The 18,297-nt window shown below is 40.7% G+C and overlaps 1 non-coding gene and 1 pseudogene across 1 annotated transcript; both read right to left on the minus strand.

The window, feature by feature from the left end:
- Positions 1-9,872: 9,872 nt before the first annotated feature.
- On the minus strand, positions 9,873-9,945 carry TRNAS-GGA (transfer RNA serine (anticodon GGA)). The gene has a single exon. It is a non-coding gene; the product is annotated as a tRNA-Ser (tRNA).
- Positions 9,946-12,508: 2,563 nt separating this feature from the next.
- Positions 12,509-13,764, minus strand: LOC128068257 (DNA methyltransferase 1-associated protein 1-like; annotated as a pseudogene).
- Between the last annotated feature and the right edge of the window lie 4,533 nt (positions 13,765-18,297).

Consider the following 18,297-nt stretch of genomic DNA (forward strand, 5'->3'; position numbering starts at 1 on the left):
TATACACAGTGGAGTATTACTCGGCCATTAAAAGGAATACATATGAATCAGTTTTAATGAGGTGGACGAAACTGGAGCCTATTATACAGAGTGAAGTAAGCCAGAAAGAAAAACACCAAGACAGTATACTAACGCATATCTATGGAATTTAGAAAGATGGTAACGATAACCCTGTATGAGAGACAGCAAAAGAGACACAGATGTATAGAACAGTCTTTTGGACTCTGTGGGAGAGGGAGAGGGTGGGATGATTTGGGAGAATGGCACTGAAACATGTATAATATCATATACGAAACGAATCGCCAGTCCAGGTTCGATGCATGATATTGGATGCTTGGGGCTGGTGCACTGGGATGACCCAGAGGGATGGTACGGGGAGAGAGGAGGGAGGGGGGTTCAGGATGGAGAACACGTGTATACCTGCGGCGGATTCATGTTGTTGTATGGCAAAACCAATACAATATTGTAAAGTAATTAACCTCCAATTAAAATAAATTTATATTAAAAAAATCAAAATCATGAAATAAATACAACTCAAACTTATGGGATTATAATGTATCGGGTAAACAAAGTTATATTCTTGTGCTGTTTAATTTTTTAATTATTTAAAAATATAATGCATTTTAAACACATTTCACCTTTCTTGTGTTCTTGTTTCCTGTTCTCTTCTATGTACAATCAAAGGCCTCATCCCTTCCACAGACATGGCATTCTAGATATGCACCATTGCACATGCAACCCTACAAAACCATGCTCCCCTGTGTCTCTGGGCTGTCTCCATCATTAGTGAGAGTATATGCATTATCACACAGTGCAGAGGATATAAACTACCTTATGTAGGAACGATCTAAACCTCCATCTGCATCCTAAAAATCATTTTTACCAGGTGAAAGCACTTCTTTAGGTAATTGATTTTGCTTAATTGTTCATTTGTTCTCCACTATGGTATATTAAATAAAGCAGCTCATAAAGTTTAAATAAAATGTGCAAGGGCATTGACAGTCTTCTCAAATGCTTTTTAAAGGTAAAACCTTTTGTAACCAGTATTATTAACTAATTTATGTAAGAGCTTGATGCATTATGAATTCACTTGATGTTAACAGGTGCCATTTTCTTCTGGAGGGCAGTGATAAACAATAAAATGAGGTGTGTGTCTGAAGAGATAAACAGATTATAGCTTTAATAAAAACTACGTATCTCTTTAGTAGCCCACTGAAGTGGAAAGATTGAAGGCAGGAGAAGAAGGGGACAACACAGGATGAGATGGCTGGATGGCATCACAGACTCAATGGACATGAGTTTGAGTAACTCTGGGGATTGGTAATGGACAGGAAGGCTTGGCGTGCTGCAGTCCATGGGGTCACAAAGAGTCGGACATGACTGAGCAACTGAACTGAACTGAAAGTGCAGATACTAAATGCTACCAGACACCAGAGGCTAAAATTTAGAAATAACTAAGAAATAGAGAATAGCCAGTCTTTGAACACCTGTTCATTCTCTCATACCTAAAGCTTACATAGGTCCTCAGTTCAGTTCACTCCCTCAGTCATGTCTGACTCTTTGTGACTCCAAGAACTGCAGCATGCCAAGCCTCCCTGTCCATCACCAACTCCTGGAGTCTGCCCAAACCCATGTCCATTGAGTTGGTGATACCATCCAACCATCTCATCCTCTGTCATCCCCTTCTCCTCCTGCCCTCAATTTTTCCCAGCATCAGGGTCTTTTCAAATGAGTCAGTTCTTGGCATCAGGTGGCGAAAGTATTGGGAGTTTCAGCTTCAACATCAGTTCCTCCAATGAACACCTAGAACTGATCTCCTTTAGGATGGACTGGTTGGATCTCCTTGCAGTCCAAGGGACTCGAGTCTTCTCCAACACCACAGTTCAAAAGCATCAATTCTTCGGCACTCGGCTTTGTTTATGGTCCAACTCTCACATCCACACATGACCACTGGAAAAACCACAGCCTTGACTAGACGAACCTCTGTTAACAAAGTAATGTCTCTGCTTTTTAATATGCTGTCTAGGTTGGTCATAACTTTCCTTCCAAGGAGTAAGTGTCTTTTAATTTCATGGCTGCAATCACCATCTGCAGTGATTTTGGAGCCCAAAAGAATAAAGTCAGCTACTGTGTCCACTGTTTCCCCCATCTATTTGCCATGAAGTGATGGGACCGGATGCCAGGATCTTCGTTTTCTGAATGTTGAGCTTTAAGCCAACTTTTTCACTCTCCTCTTTCACTTTCATCAAGAGGCTCTTTAGTTCTTCTTCACTTTCTGCCATAAGAGTGGTGTCATCTGCATATCTGAGGTTATTGATATTTATCTCCCAGCAATCTTGATTCCAGCTTGTGCTTCCTCCAGCCCAGCATTTCTCAAGATGTAAGTAAATCATATCACACCTAAATGTGTGTTCAGCAATTCCGATGCCTCCTCCTGTAGCATTACACCACCTCACACCAGTCCTTCTCCACAAGGGACCTAGTGCCTTTGAAATCCTAGTTCTGCTTGTCCCCAACCCCACCCCAAAGTCTTTCATCACAAAAGCAGCAGATTAATGTATTCATTCAAAGGATTAAAAAGAATGATGTATGGATTCCACCCTCAAATAGAATAGGTGCATTTTTTAATGTTAAAAAGATAAATCCACTACGATTGTTCCAAACCCAAAATTACAGTCTTCAGACAAGGAGAAAAAGTCCAAAAAATTATAAAGACCTATCATTTGAATTTCAGAACCCAGCAATTAGTCTTACTTCAACTGACCATTACCTTTGCTTTACAGATTTAACCAGAATCTGATTCCCATGTTCACACCCTTTCTGAAAAATTTCAACTGCCTTGAAGCTTTTGCATTACCTGCATACAACAGGAACACCAACCGCCTTTCGCCAGCCAGTTACACCTAGAGTTATTCCACCCCCAAGCTGCTACTTCCAGACTTGTATTACTCACACAGTGCCCTTTATTCCCCTTAGCAGTATCATCCTTTTACTGAAAACTAATGGGCTTTCTCTTTACCTAATTTCCAGCATCATCATCAGTGACTTCCATATCCAAATTTATTACTGGTACATAAGCCTGACCTTAGAGTCCTGTGATTTCATCTCCTCTAACCTTCAACTGTGCTCCATTCAGCCACCTACTCACATGGTCACCCTCTATTTTTCTCCTTATCATAAAATTTGTGCCTCTGTTAATTTATAGTCACTGACCTCAACAAAGGAACACTTTACAGCAACTCTTGTTTCCAACTTGCCATCTCTTCAAAGTTCCAATCCTCATCACCTTTCCCATCAGCCTCAATTTTTTAAAATAACTATTTTTCTCAAATAAAATCTTATATGAAAGTGAAAAGTGAAAGTGAAGTCACTCAGTCATGTCCGACTCTATGCGACCCCATGGACTGTAGCCTGTCAGGCTCCTCTGTCCATGGGATTTTCCAGGCAAGATTACTGGAGTGGATTGCCATTTCCTTCTCCAGGGGATCTTCCCAACTCAGGAATTGAACCAGGGTCTCCCGCACTGCAGGCAGACACTTTACTGTCTGAGCCACCAGGGAAGCACTAACAAAGAAAACAGCTGTTGTGTATTTACATATTTAATGGTATACATTTATTTTTTATAAGCTTATATTTACCATTTCGTCAACCTCAAATTTTATCTGACTCATTTTGATGCAAGATATGCAACATATCAGAAGATAACTTCTACAGTTCTTGCAATAAACATGCAAACCCATTTGCATCTATCCCTTCCTGCCTCTCTGCTTGAGAGAGAAGAGCTTACCCTCTTCGCATCCAAAACCTTCATCTTCTGCTTATAATCTCATTTTCTCCAACTCCACATAAACCTAACCAGTTCTAGAAACTTCACTTTTCAACCATGCATCGCCTCTTCTCCCTGCTGGCTTCTTCTCATTAGCATTTACATCTCCTCAGTTCTTCCTCCAACCCCAAACAAAGTATATCCTCCCCATCTCTCTCCTCCTTTCATGATCAAAGCCTTGAAAGGATTTTTTTTTTAATGCAGTGATTGTAATCCCTCACTGCTCATGATTCCCCCATTCTGCCTCTCCTTCTAGGTTTCTCAGGGATATAAAGAAACAAGCAGGAATCAACTCAAGGGAGCCAACTGTGTGCACCCTTCCCCAGCTTCACAAGGGCTCAAAAATAACAGCAGGGATGCTCACCCCAGGCAAACTGGCAACAACTCCACGAATCAGTTTGTTTCTTTGCCAGCACACTGCTGCTTGTCTTCTGTGCCGGCTGCATGCTCAGCCTCTTCAGTCATGTCCGACTCCTTGCAACCCTGCAGATTGTAGCCTGCCAGGCTCCTCGGTCCATGGGATTCCGCAGGCAAGAATACTGGAGTGGGTTGCCATGCCCTCCTCCATATCTTCTCCTACAATTCCCTAAATTGCATATTTTTTAGCACTTCTTAGATGCTACTATAGAAACACTAACTTCCCATTCTTTTCATTCTCACCAATTCAAATATCACCAATGTACTGAGAATTCTCACATTATGCCACCACCCCAAAACTCACTCCATAAATCTACCCAAACTCTCCATGTCCCTCTTCATTTAAATTGTTTCATGCTCATGACAACCTTACATAAAGTTTCTTTGAAAAGCTGAGTGCCCTCTGCAATTTTTCAATAAGTGACTCACTTGGTTGCTCAAGCAAGAAAACTGGGTATCATCCTTGACTCTTCAACCTTCCTTCTTTACCAGTGTATTCTATCTCCTAAACATTTCTCAAAATCACAAACTTCTTTTCTTTTGTTGTTCTATAGACACAAGCCATAATTTAAGTTACGTGAACACCCTTCTAACTCATTTCTTTGCATCCAGAATTGTTCCAGCTCAATCCATTAGCTTCACTACAACAAGAATAGTGTTTTTAAAACAACAAACATAAAGGTCACATTATTCTCCTACTTAAAACCCTAAATGCTGCTAACTGTCTAAAATCTTTCCATAGTTCACTAAATATTTTCTAACCTGGCTCCTGTTGCCCTCCAGGTTCACCCCTCTCTTTTCTGGTTTTCTGTATGCTACAGCCATTTCAAATGACTTCAGCTTCCAAATTTTGGCATGCTTTCACCTTCTGCACCACTTTCTACCTCCCAAAGTTCTCTACTTCTTCTTGTGCCTTTGGTTGTTGCCTCTAACTTTTAATCCAGTAATGACTTCTCCTTCTACACCTTCACTTTTGAATTCTGTAGCTGTCCTTCCGTGTCCTTCGAGGACTGGTTCCAGGATTCCCCTTAGATAGCACAATCTCCAGATGTTCAAGACTCTTGCATTAAATGGGTTAGTATTTCCACATTTTATAACTATTTTCAAAGAATTACATTACCATATAGTATGCCTCTCTCTTTTGTAAACAGAGAGACTGCCTATCAGCCTATCAGCCCCAGTGTTTTGTCTTTAATGTAACAAAAATTTAATACATTTAGAGACATAACTATTAAACTACCTGCTGTAAAAACTGTATAAAGGTTCATTCATAGTGTATAGTTCAGACTACTGTGAAGCAGTCGTATCCATTGAACTAGGCTACCATCAAGCAATCACACTGCTTCTTCTTTAACTATCAATGTATACATCTTTACACCTGTAAGTAAACATGAGTCTCTCTTTGACATTATCTTTTCACCTTTGATGCTGAGTGTTAGTAATATGTATAACATCCACATTGTTTTCTATCACATAAGACAATACTGATGAAGGTACTAAGACACAAATGATTCACTTTCATCTTTAAACAGATGAAATAAAGTTAAATAAATATAGTTCATGCTATAAATGTATTTTCTCTTATGATTTTCTTAATAACATTTTCTTTTCCCTAGCTTTATGAAAAGATATAGAATTGAATGTTGTTGCTGTTGTTTAGTCGTGTCTGACTCTTTACGACCCCATGGTCTCAGCTCTGCCAGGTTCCTCTGTCCACGGGATTTCCCAGGTAAGAATACTGGAGTGGACTCCCACTTCCTTCTCCAGGGGATCTCTCTCACCCAGTGATCAAACCGGTGTCTCCTGCTCTGGCAGGCAAATTCTTTACCACTGAGCCACCAGTGAAGGCCATATCATTGAATATATAATACACGTGTGCTAACTCGCTTCAGTCACGTCTGACTCTGTGTGACCCCATGGACTGTAGCCCAGCAGGCTCCTCTGCCCATGGGTTTCTCCAGACAAGAATACTGGCAAGGGTTGCCATGCCTTCCCTCCAGGGGATCTTACCAACCCAGGGATCAAACCCACATCTCTTATGCCTCCTGCATTGGCAGGCCAGTTCTTTACCACTGGCACCACCTGGGAAGCCCACGTAACACATGAAAGTCACTGTCGTGTCCAACTCTTTGCGACCCCACAGACTATACAGTCCATGGAATTCTCCAGGCCAGAATACTAGAGTGGGTAGCCTTTCCCTTATCCAGGGGATCTTCCCAACCCAGGGACTGAACCCAGGTCTTCCGCATTGCCGGCTGATTCTTTACCAGCTGAGTCACAAGGGAAGTCCATATAATACATATTACATACAAAATATGTGTTAATCAAATGTTTATCAGTAAGGTTTCTGGTCAACAGTAGATTACTGACAGTTACATTTCTGTGAACTAGTCAAAAGCTATATACTGATTTTCCACTGTGCAAGGGGAGCAGTGGTTAGTACCACTAACCCCAACATTATTCAAGGGTCAACTGTAATGTGAAGACTAGGAATATCATAAGAACAAAATCCTCTTTTGCAAAGTACAATACTCTGAGCCAATAGTTCCTAGTATAAGACTTCAAATATATCTCATTTTACCTTATTTATGCATAATATAAAAATATCAAAGCACAAAGAAAGGTACATCACAGGTCTCTATCAAAGTTTGCTTACCCTGAATACATGCTAAATATATAAAGTTACAGATTTGTAGAAATCTGTGAGCATCATCTAAAAAATAAGTGAATGATTTCCCCCCTTTACTCAAAAAAACAAAAACAAACACTTTGCAAGTATCTGCATGTGTGAGGCTGTGTGCATCCCACACTGACCTGAGCAGACATGCGGTAAAATGAGACAACTGTTCAAAAAAGTTCTGCCCCAGATGCTGTGTCCTGTGGTTTGCTGGCCAAATGTTGGTGATCTTCCACTTACTAAATTAGATTTCAAATGGCACAATTAAAAGTGCTTTTACTTTCAAAATGGATAGTCACAAGAAACCACTGATTAACCACTGCTGCCTTTATTGGTCTCAGTTAAAACACTAAGCTACCCAGGAAGGCATGCAAGACTAAGGACAATGAGAAGTTTCAGAATGAAAAGTTTGGCAAAGAAAGAGAGTGGAGTGAGAGCTGGTCAATGAGGCTAAATGAGGCCACAGAGACTGGAAGGGCAAGGAGCGCTTCCGAAAGGGAAGCAGAGGGAGCTCGTCTATGTCACAGTTCATTCAAGGGCTGTTCCAGCCAGGGATCATTGTATTTGCTTTACTCCTTTAACAGAGTCTAAAAATCATGAAGGATCTGGTCTGGCCCAGGCCTCTTTCAGGCAGCATTTTTTTCCCTAACAGAACAGTGTGTGTGTGCAGCAGCCACCCCCATAGAGAGTGTGAAACGTCTCCAAAGGGGATAGACACTCAGGGCTGCTCCATCTCTGCTTCTCCAGACTGGCCAGAGAAGTGAAGAAACGTCCTCTGAAAAATCTTTTACAGTGGATAGTACTGGGGGGTTTTACCCAACTTTACTGAACTATAATTAACACATGCTGTGTTTACTTCCCATTTCAGACTTTTTCTTTTTATAAAGAGTCAAGACAAGACATACACTGAACATTTAAACCTAACAACATCTCTTTCCTTTTAAAAAAATTAACCAAATATATTCTTTTTAAAAAAAGATACATTTTAATCTGCTTACTATGGCTCAATGAAGAATCATTTCCCTATAATTCAAATATTTAAATGGTACATTTTTTTTCTAAGCAGTCCCAGAACAACTTAATATGAGTTGATTTGAGTGATTTTCAAATACCAGAATCCAAATGTTCACACACAGCTTTCTGGACCTTTTTTGGTAATGTTTTTAAAATTTATTGTTGTTGCTTAGTTGCTAAATCGTATCCAACTGTTTTGTGATCCCATGGACTGCAGCCTGCCAGCTCCTGTGTCCATGAGATTTTCTAGGCAAGAACACTGGAGTGGGTTGCCATTTCTCCAGGGGAAACACCTAAATTTAATAGCTATATAAAGCCATATTTTATGTAACTAAAAATTTGTATTCAAATGCTATAGTAACTTTCAGTTCAGTTGCTCAGTCATGTCCAGCTCTTGGCGATCCCATGGATTGTAGCACGCCAGGCCTCTCTCTCCATCACCAACTCCTGGAGTTTACTCAAACTCAAGTCCATTGAGTCCGTGACAGCATCCAACCATTTTATCCTCTGTCATCCCCTTCTCCTCCTGCCTTCAATCTTTCCCAGCATCAGGATCTTTTCAAATGAGTCAGTTCTTCGCATCAGGTGGCCAAAGGATTGGAGTTTCAGCTTCATCATCAGTCCTTCCAATCAATATTCAGGACTGATTTCCTTTAGGATGGGCTGGTTTGATCTTGCAGTCCAAGGGACTCTCAACAGTCTTCTCCAACACCACAGTTCAAAAGCATCAGTTCTTCGGCACTCAGCTTTCTTCATAGTCCAATTCTCACATCCATACATGACTACTGGAAAAACCACAACTTTGACTAGACGGATCTTTGTTGGCAAGTAACTTTAATGAATATGAAATTCTCAAGGTGCTTTTATTTATTCTCCTAGAACTTCCATGGTTACTCTAGATTGCCATGAAAATACGGTTTTAAAATTCAGTCTCAAAAACTTTCAATATACCCTGAAACATTTATGTATATTTATATCTACTATATAAGCACATATAATATGAATGTGAGTGTGAGCTCAATAGCTCAGTCCTGTCTGATTCTTTGTGACCCCCATGGACTCTAGCCTGCCAGGCTCTTCTGTCCATGGAATTTTCCAGGCAAGAATACTGGAGCAGGTCACCATTTCCTCCTCCAAAAGATCTCCCTGACCCAGAGATCAAACCCACACCTTCAAAATCTCCTCCACTGGCAGGTGGATTCTTCACCACTGAGCCACCTGAGAAGCCTAATATGTATGTACATATGTATAATATATACAAATACCTATAATATGTATATATATAATATATATAGTGTGTGTGTGTATATATTTCAAGCTGTTTTGAAAGTCTTTTTTGAGACTGAGAATTTTAAAAACATATACACATACATATATATACATTTATACACACATATACATACACACATACTGTGGAAAACAGTTGTTTGATACTGAAATAAAGGATAGTCACTGAACTATTTACACACTTGATGTGTGCTCCTTTTCAAATTACCTAAGGAAGATATGGTATTTCAAACACTGAGTATAAAGGTAATCTGAGTGAAGAGATTAAGTCATTGTACTTAAGAAAAGTGAACAGATTGTATATCACTGTAAAATATTCAGATTCATTCAAATGACACTTTCACATTTCCTTATCAAAGATAAATGTTGTCTCTGAAGCAATGTTGTCTATATATTTTTTCTGATGACAGAATTATTCAAATTAGAACAAAAGTTTGAATCTAGTTATAAGAGTTTATCATTTTCAGACTGCAAACAGTGATTGGGAGATAGGACAATAGAGTTAGTGTTGATATCCCTTTGGTGTGAAGTCACTCAGTCGTGTCCAACTCTTTGCGACCCCATGGACTGTAGCCTACCAGGCTCCTCCCTCCATGGGATTTCTCCAGGCAAGAGTACTGGAGTGGGGTGCCATTTCCTTCTCCAGGGGATCTTCCTGACCCAGGGATCGAACCTGGGTCTCCAGCATTCCAGGCAGATGCTTTAACCTCTAAGCCACCAGGGAAGCCCTGATATCCCTTTGGCAAGTCTTTATTTCTTGAGTATATTTCTTTTTGCTTTTTGTATTGAATGGTATAAACTTTAGGATAAATCATCTAAATAACAGCATCACTTTTCACTTATTCCCTAAGGTTTGTTGAAATAGTCACAAAGCTGAAAATTCTGTAAGAGTTATCAAATCAATATATTAGAAGATTCAGGAAATGGTAAAATAATAACATAAATCAAAAGCCAGGAAGAAAACATTATGAATTTTTTAAAGTATAATGTTAACATTATAAACTCATTAGACAGCCTATAAATGGAAATACTAAATTTTGGTATTGTTTGTAGAATGCTTCTTATAGAAGTGAGATCTCTTTACAATCTTTAACTCTAGTAAGGGAGAATACCTTGAGGTCTTTTTTTTTTTTAACTGAATCTTGAAGTTTCTACTTGGTGATTTCTGAAGTTATAAAACATTAATGAGCATTACAAGCACTACTTCACAAACTACAAATTAAAGTTCTAAAGCATTTAAAAAGGCTACATTTCAAAGCTTAAGAGCCTACATTTCTGATTACATAGAGGATATCCTATGAGAGATTTCTAAGTAAGGGTTAGCCAAAAAGGTCACTTGGGTTTTTCCATAAGATCTTATGGAAAACCTTGAACGAATTTTTTCAGTCAACCCAATAAAATCATAACGAAAACAAGGTAAAAAGTAACTGCATGATTCTAGCATGGCCTGATGATAGCTGCTACTGTGTCCTGACAGCCATGGAAAACAGTCTCCACATCTCCAAGGAATAGCTGACTTTAAGATCTCCCAGCATTGAATTAGATCCCCTTGTTTCTAAAATAATCTTTCAGAATCAATAAGCTATTAAAAGTGGGCACATATCCCCCCAGAAATTGGTAAGATTGTTTTTGGTAAAATTGTATCAAATAATAAAAACAAAACTTTATTTTGCATTCTGTGTCCCTTTGTGAAATTTGCAATCCAACAGGAAACATACAAAGAATATCTGAAAAACCAAGCTATAGCAGGATATAACAGAGTTATGAAACCGGGTTGTTTTCTCTCCTTATACGTTCTTCGTTTCTAACCATGCAAATGTTAAACTGAGGACTTCTTAAAGGAAGGTCTACAGCAAAGTAGAAAAACAAAGGTGGCTTTGAAATATTTTCATTTCTAGCTGTTTTCTCCAAAATCCTAAGACTTTGGGGAACTCAAATGTTTTGATTTCCACCAAAGGCAATAGATTCAAGGAAAGGGTTTCCACAGTATAAAATAACTGCCCTCGCCTTTTGTTGACTGGAGAAGGGATGGTGAGGTAGGGGTTAAAACAAAAGGAAATTAAAAGGAAAATCAAAACATTACAAATCACAGCAAGAATGTCCAGAGTAAATGGTGAACAGGTTCACATTAGGAAAAGAACCACGAGAGACAGGTGTTCTTGATCAAGGACAAACCTGTCCCACAGGACTACAGACAGCAGAGCACACAAACTAACAACCCGAACATCACACAAGCAAGTTTGGCACAGGGAACAACCATTATCGTCTGATATCATCTACAGAAGATTTCAATTTATTACCAGCTAACACGCTGCCCACAGCCAAGGAGGAGGAGAGATGCCTGCGTCACAAATTGTATACAGAGCACCTGAATCTCTTCCTGATACCATCTCTCCGCACAAAGCTTTAGGACTCTTCACCTGAAGCCAAAACAACTTTGTAACTCAACTATACTTCAATTAAAAAATCTTTTTAAAGCTTAAGGATTCTTTCGAGCCCAAGAAGAAACAGGTGATATACACTGAAGACCTAGTAGGCAGGTAGGGTTGGCAAAACTGAAATAAGCCATCTTGAATCTGTGTTTAGACTCTTCCCCAAGAATACAGTCACCACGTATCTTAAGAGGGAACTTATACTTCCGGAGGAGTTTAGCCAAGAACTAGGATGTAGAAAGTCACATTTTAAAAATCACTGGTCAAAAAAAAAAAATCACTGCAAATTATGTATATTTTCCTAGGGTTTAAATATTACGTCAGGAATTTTAAGGAAAATATTAAGCAATTTAAGGGTAATTCAAAGCATAATTTTTACACATTAAAACAGAATGGACTCATTATGGAACAGAACATGAAACTAAAATACTAAGTATTATAGCCTTACCTTTGAACTTGAAAATATTCCCTTCGACTCTGCCCTAGAGTTTTAGCTCTCTCTCCTCTGGGGATAAAATTCTTCAGTAGGAAATGTAATAAACGCTGTTACACAATAACATGTGAAATTCATTGTGAATCTTTAGGATATTCTTTATCTTCGGGGGTAAAAAAACTTTAAAAACGAGATTGCATTGACAAAGTATGCTACAAGCTACATACTGAAAGAAGCAAATATTTATGTAAACATAGGTGATTTAAACAGATATAAAGAAGCATTTCATACTTTGATGTGGAAAGTTACTCCCTTCATCCTCATTTAGGTAAAAAGGATTTTGCTTGGTTTTTTCCGACTCACCAGCTATACGCAGCCGCATCCCTCACCTCTTGCGGCCTCTCACGGTTTCTTGGTTTTCTTCACAGAAGAGGAGCTGGAGATGATTCCCATCGCTTCCTCGTGGACGCATGGGTGCGATGATAGTAGACGATGGTGCCCTTGCTAGGATCAGGCCCCAGGCCAGGTTCAGGCTCCGCCAGGGCCCGCACCGACGCTCCAGTGGCAGCCTCGCAGCACCCAGCCGGGGCCAGCGCCCGGGGCTCGTCCTCACGGGCGGCGCCATCCTGCTCGAGCTGGTCCACCTGCACCAGCTCCGGCCGCGCCTCGCTGAGCCTGCGCACCAACCCCTCCTGCAGGCTCAGCTCCACACCCAGCACTGGTTCCAGGCCTTGATAGTCTGTTTCATGGACTCTAGCAGCTCCATCTGCTAGTAGTCATGCCCATAGTCTCAGAACAACCGGCTTCTCGGCCCCTTTTTTGTGAGGCGACTGTGTCAGGAGGACGTTGCTGGGCAGCCCGGCCGGCAGCCATCAAAACACCCTGCGCTCCAGACTACGCTGCTTCTGCCGGGACTAGAGCTGGAGCAGCTTATATAGTGGGTACTCATCCGCCATCGCGTGCTTACTGACAACTTACAGTGCTGCTTCAGTTGTTCCTTCCGCCGTCGCCAGTGCCAAGCTTCGAACACTGGTACCCCGAGGTCTGTGTGTTGTCCAGACCTCGGCCTGGACGTTGTCCATCTTGGCTCAGACGTGGTAATATCTCTCCTTCAAGTCCTCTGTAGGTGGCTCTGTCAACTGCTGGCGATCATCCCAGGCATGGCGAACGACAAAAGGGAGACCAAAGCAGCGGCTGAGGTCAAAAAGGTGGTCAGTTTCTGCCTCTGTTTGAGTGTCATGGTGAAGCTAGAGCTGGTACTCCTGCTCTGAATGCACGGGCACCGGCAGTCTTATGGAACGTGGGCGAGGGGACAGCCTTGCCCTCCTCAGCTGCCTGTCGCCAGTGGAAGAATGGGCTCCATCCTTGCAGGCTTGGTTGGTGGATGGCATCCACTACCAGGGCCACGTCTTCTTGGGGAACTTGGCCCTCACGGTGCGGTGGCCTTGCCCGTGTTACTGGAATAGCAGTGGGTCTACATCCTTCTTGTGAGAGTAGAGCAGTGGGTTGACCTCCCGGTTCACGTCCGCAGACTTCGGGAAGGCCAGGGCTTCATAGGACTTCTTGGGCTTTTTCTTGTCTGGCTTGATAATCTACTTCTTCCTGATGGTCCCGGAAGCCCTGTGCCTCTCTCATCCCCAAGTTCTAGAATGTCCTACACATTTGCGCCCACAGCCATGGTGCCGAGAGATAAATGCCTGGATTTCCAAGCTGCAGCCAGGTGGCTCCACTATAGCCGCAAAACCATGGACCTTTTTTTTTTTTGCGGCGAGGAGGAGAAAGGGATGCAACAACCTTATTGAAATAAAATCTAATGAGAACTTAAAAGGAAGCGCTCTTACACACCTCCTTTCAAGCTCAGGACCAAGTGGCTAAGAATGGATTCTTTCAGGATGTTGTGGTCACAGAGGGCGTGCCCATCTTCCGGCTTTTTCCCGGTGCTTGTATGGTGTCTGTATCAGCCAATGTCGGCTCGCAGGCAGTAACCAAACCAGTCGTTTGAATTGGAAAATTTGAATATGAAGAATTATCCATTCATCAGAGGGAATTTACTAATAAAAATGATAGAGAGAATCTAAAGAATACAGAAAAAGCAGGTGTAAGTGGCAGCCACTCCTGCTAGGACTAAAACGGAGTTTTCAAGGAAGAGCATCTTAGGAGAAAGTCTCCCAGACTGAAGCTCAGAATCAGCTGGAGAAGGTGCAGCTGCCTCCCACTGAAGGGAGAGAATTTCCCTGAAGTGTTGAGTACCAGGCCCGGCCAGCCAGAAACTAGCTGCACTAGGGAATTCAGAGCACAACTAGGAAGCCTCCAGCTGAAGACAATGAGGAGCAGGTCGCTGAAACTTGCTGGGAAGCCCCCTCTGAGGTGCGAACTAATTTCACTAGAAAGCTGCATCCGGAGTTCTGATAAAACTTTCTAAGAAGCCACCCACAGGGGGCGCACTTTTGAGTGACCCCCTCAAGAGAAGGGCAGTTCAGCTCCATATCCCTGGAGCAAAAGGGGAGAACCACTGGGTTCAGGAAGAAGAGTGTCTTTTCTCCTGTGGGACCCTTCTAGAGCCTTCTACCATAATGCTAAACATTATCCCAAGTGTTAAGTGATGACAAGATCCAGCTCCAATAATACAAAGCAGGACAAAGGAGGACGGTTTAGGGACTGAGGCTATACTTTGAAAACAGACTCATTGTCCTTCCAGACAACTCCAACTGTAATCCTTTAGCCATAAAGGAAGACCAGCATCCACTTCAAAACTCTGCATGTCTATCTCTCACCTATACATAAACATTTTGGGGTCTGTGTCAGGCGTTGGATTAATATCAAGAAATATTTGCTTCTGGCCGTTTCATTTCTTAGATGAAGCTGCTAATCAATAAGTAACAGTAGGTATAAGAGCATTAAGAAAAACATTAAAAAGGTAAAAGAATGACTGCAAGCTCTTTTTCTGAGATACTAGGACACTGTTTGATGGGGAAATCAGTCCTGAATATTCATTGGAAGGACTGATGCTAAAGCTGAAACTCCAATCCTTTGGCCACCTGATGCAAAGAACTGACTCACTAGAAGAGACCCTGATGCTGGGAAACATTGAAGGCAGGAGGAGAAGGGGACAACAGCAGATGAGATGGTTGGATGGCATCACTGATTCGGTGGACATGAGTTTGAGTAAGCTCCGGTAGTTAGTGATGGGCAGGGAAGCCTGATGTGCTGCAGTCCATGGGGTTGCAAAGGGTCGGACACGACTGAGCGACTGAACTGAACTGATTATCCTGTGCATGCATGCTAAGTTGCTTCAGGTGTCCAACTCTTTGTGACCCTATGGACTGTAGCCCACCATGCTCCTCTGTCCTTGGGATTCTCCAGACAAGAAGACTGGAGTGGGTTGCCATGCCCTTCTCCAGGGGCATGGAACAAACCCATGTCTCTTAGTCACCTGCATTGGCAGGTGGGTTCTTTACCTCTAGCACTACCAGGGAAGCCCCTTATTATCCTGTATAGGTCATTGTATTGGTTTGGTACAGTTTGATATCTAACTAAGTACATATATAGATGGATAGATAGATATAGATATATAAAATGATTGATTGGATTGTTTCCTTCATCTACATTTAATTTTTTATTGATAGAGTTAGATTATGTCTGGCACAAAACTTTTGTTTTCTGCCTAATATCTTTTTTATTCCTCTGTTCCTCCTTTACATTAAGTATTTTTGCACTAAGTACATTTTTAAATGTAACATTGTAATTTCTTTAATATATTTTTACTTTTTTAAAAAAAGGATTTTCTTAATTGTTGCTCTGGGGATTTTTGTATATATTTCATTAGAATATACTCTAGATTTATATTGGAATAATTCCATTGAGATATAGAAACATTAATTCTGAAGAGCTTGAGTTTTTGTGGTATTATTCTTATTTGCACTGCATCTATATATCATACCAATCCAACAATAAATTGTTCCAATTATTACTTAATTGTATTTTTTTAAAGGAGCTGAGAAAAGAAATGAGAGCAGGTATACATTTATAACACTCATCGTATACATATTTATATCTTCTCATGTACTTTTTCTGGTTCTCTACACTTGTCCCTGTAGCTTTGAATGACCACCTGGTATCATTTCCTTAGCCCAATACAGCTTTGTTCCCACCTACCTCCTTTGTGATGTTGGCAAATAACATTTCTATATGTTCTTGACCAAACAGTACAATTGTATACAATTATACTGCTTTATACAAGTTATTTTGTAGTCCTTTAAGAGAAGAGAAAATAATCACTTTACCACTTTCATATTTCTCCAAAATTCAGGGATGAAATCATTTTTTGTATAAACCTTGAACTTTGAGTGACTTAGGAGCTGGGAATTCATAACTAGATCTTAATTAAGTAGGACTAACTTGAGAGATGAAGATTCAAAAGAAAATGTGCAACTGTCTCCTTTGATTGCCCTCAAAGCATTAAGGAAATTACAATTTGAATGTGTTAAGGAGTTCTGCTCAATTACTATTTTCTAGTCTTTTTTTAAAGTCCTATATGAGGAAAGTATATTCCAGAAGAGCTATTTAAAATTATAAAAGATGATACTGTTAAAGTGCTGCACTCAATATGTCAGCAAATTTAGAAAACTCAGCAGTGGACATAGGACTAGAAAAGGTCCGTTTTCATTCCCATCTCAAAGAAGGGCAGTGCCAAAGAATGTTCAATCTGCCATGCAATTGCACTCATTTCACATACTAACGAGGCTTTCCAGGTGGCCCTAGTAGTGAAGAACCCTACTGCCAATGCAAGAGACATAAGAAACTCAGGTTCGATCCCTGACTTGGGAAGATCCCCTGGAAAAGGGCATGGCAATCCAATTCAGGATTCTTGCCTGGAAAATCTTATGGACAGAGGTGCCTAGCAGGCTACAGCCCACTGTGCCACAAAGAGTCAGACATGACTAAAGCAGCTGCGCACACACACACACACACACACACACACACACACAAGCAAGGTTATATTCAAAATCCTTCAAGCTAGACTTCAGCAGTATGTGAACTAAGAACTTCCAGATGTACAAGCTGGATTTAGAAAAGGCAGAGGAACCAGAGATCAAATTGCCAACAATCATTGGATCACGGAGAAAGCAAGGGAATTTCAGAAAAATATCTACTTCTGCTTCATTGACTATGCTAAAGCCTTTGTGAGGATCACAACAAACTGGAAAATTCTTAAAGATATGGGAATACCAGACCACCTTCCTGTCTCCTGAAAAAACTGTATGCAGGTCAAGAGGCAGCAGTTAGAACGGGACATGGAACAGCAGACAGGTTCCAAACTGGGAAAGGAGCACGTCAAGGCTGTATATCATCACCCTGCTTATTTAACTTCTATGTAGAGAACATCATATGAAATGCCAGGCTGGATGAATCACAGCTAGAATCAAGATTGCCAAGAGAAATATCATCAACCTCAGATATGGAGATTATACCAGTGTAATGGCAGAAAGCAGGGAGAAACTAAAGAGCCACTTGATGAAGGTGAAAGAGGAAGAGAAAAAGCTGGCTTAAAAACTCAGCTTTCAAATAACTAAGATCATGGTATCCAGTTCTATCACTTCATGGCAAATAGAAGGGGAAACAATGGAAACAGTGACAGATTTTCTTTTCCTGGGCTCCAAAATCACTGCAGATGGTACACATGAATGTGAGCAAACTCCAATAGATAGTGGAGGACAAAGGAGCCTGGCTTGCTGCAGTCAATGGGGTCGCAACAAGTCAGACATGACTTAGCAACTGAACAATATGTGAGATCCAATGACTGAAACATAATTAAAAGCCTAAATTGATGACTTAACGATGTTGAAAAAGAAGCATTAGGCCTTGATGCAGCATAAAAAGATTTTAGACCCATTTATCTGGCTAATTTAACAGCAGATTTCTCTGACGATGAAGGGAGTGAAATAAATGACCTGTTGCTGTATCATCCAGCCATGCATTTGTGATTTCAGTAGTTACAAATATTATTACTCCATCTTTTCAGTTTTATTCTTTTTTTTTTTTTTTACTGATCTGTAAAATTCAGGTATTATGCATGAATAACACTTTCATGGATGGTAAAAGAGGTCTTATCTGAAATAAGCACCACTTCTCAGTTTACAACCATGATATCAAAAGAGACTTACACTCTGACCTTACATTTGAAAGACTGTTGTATATAATGTGATAAAAA

Source organism: Budorcas taxicolor, chromosome 24 (assembly GCF_023091745.1).
Source record: "Budorcas taxicolor isolate Tak-1 chromosome 24, Takin1.1, whole genome shotgun sequence".
NCBI classification, from domain to species: Eukaryota; Metazoa; Chordata; class Mammalia; order Artiodactyla; family Bovidae; genus Budorcas; species Budorcas taxicolor.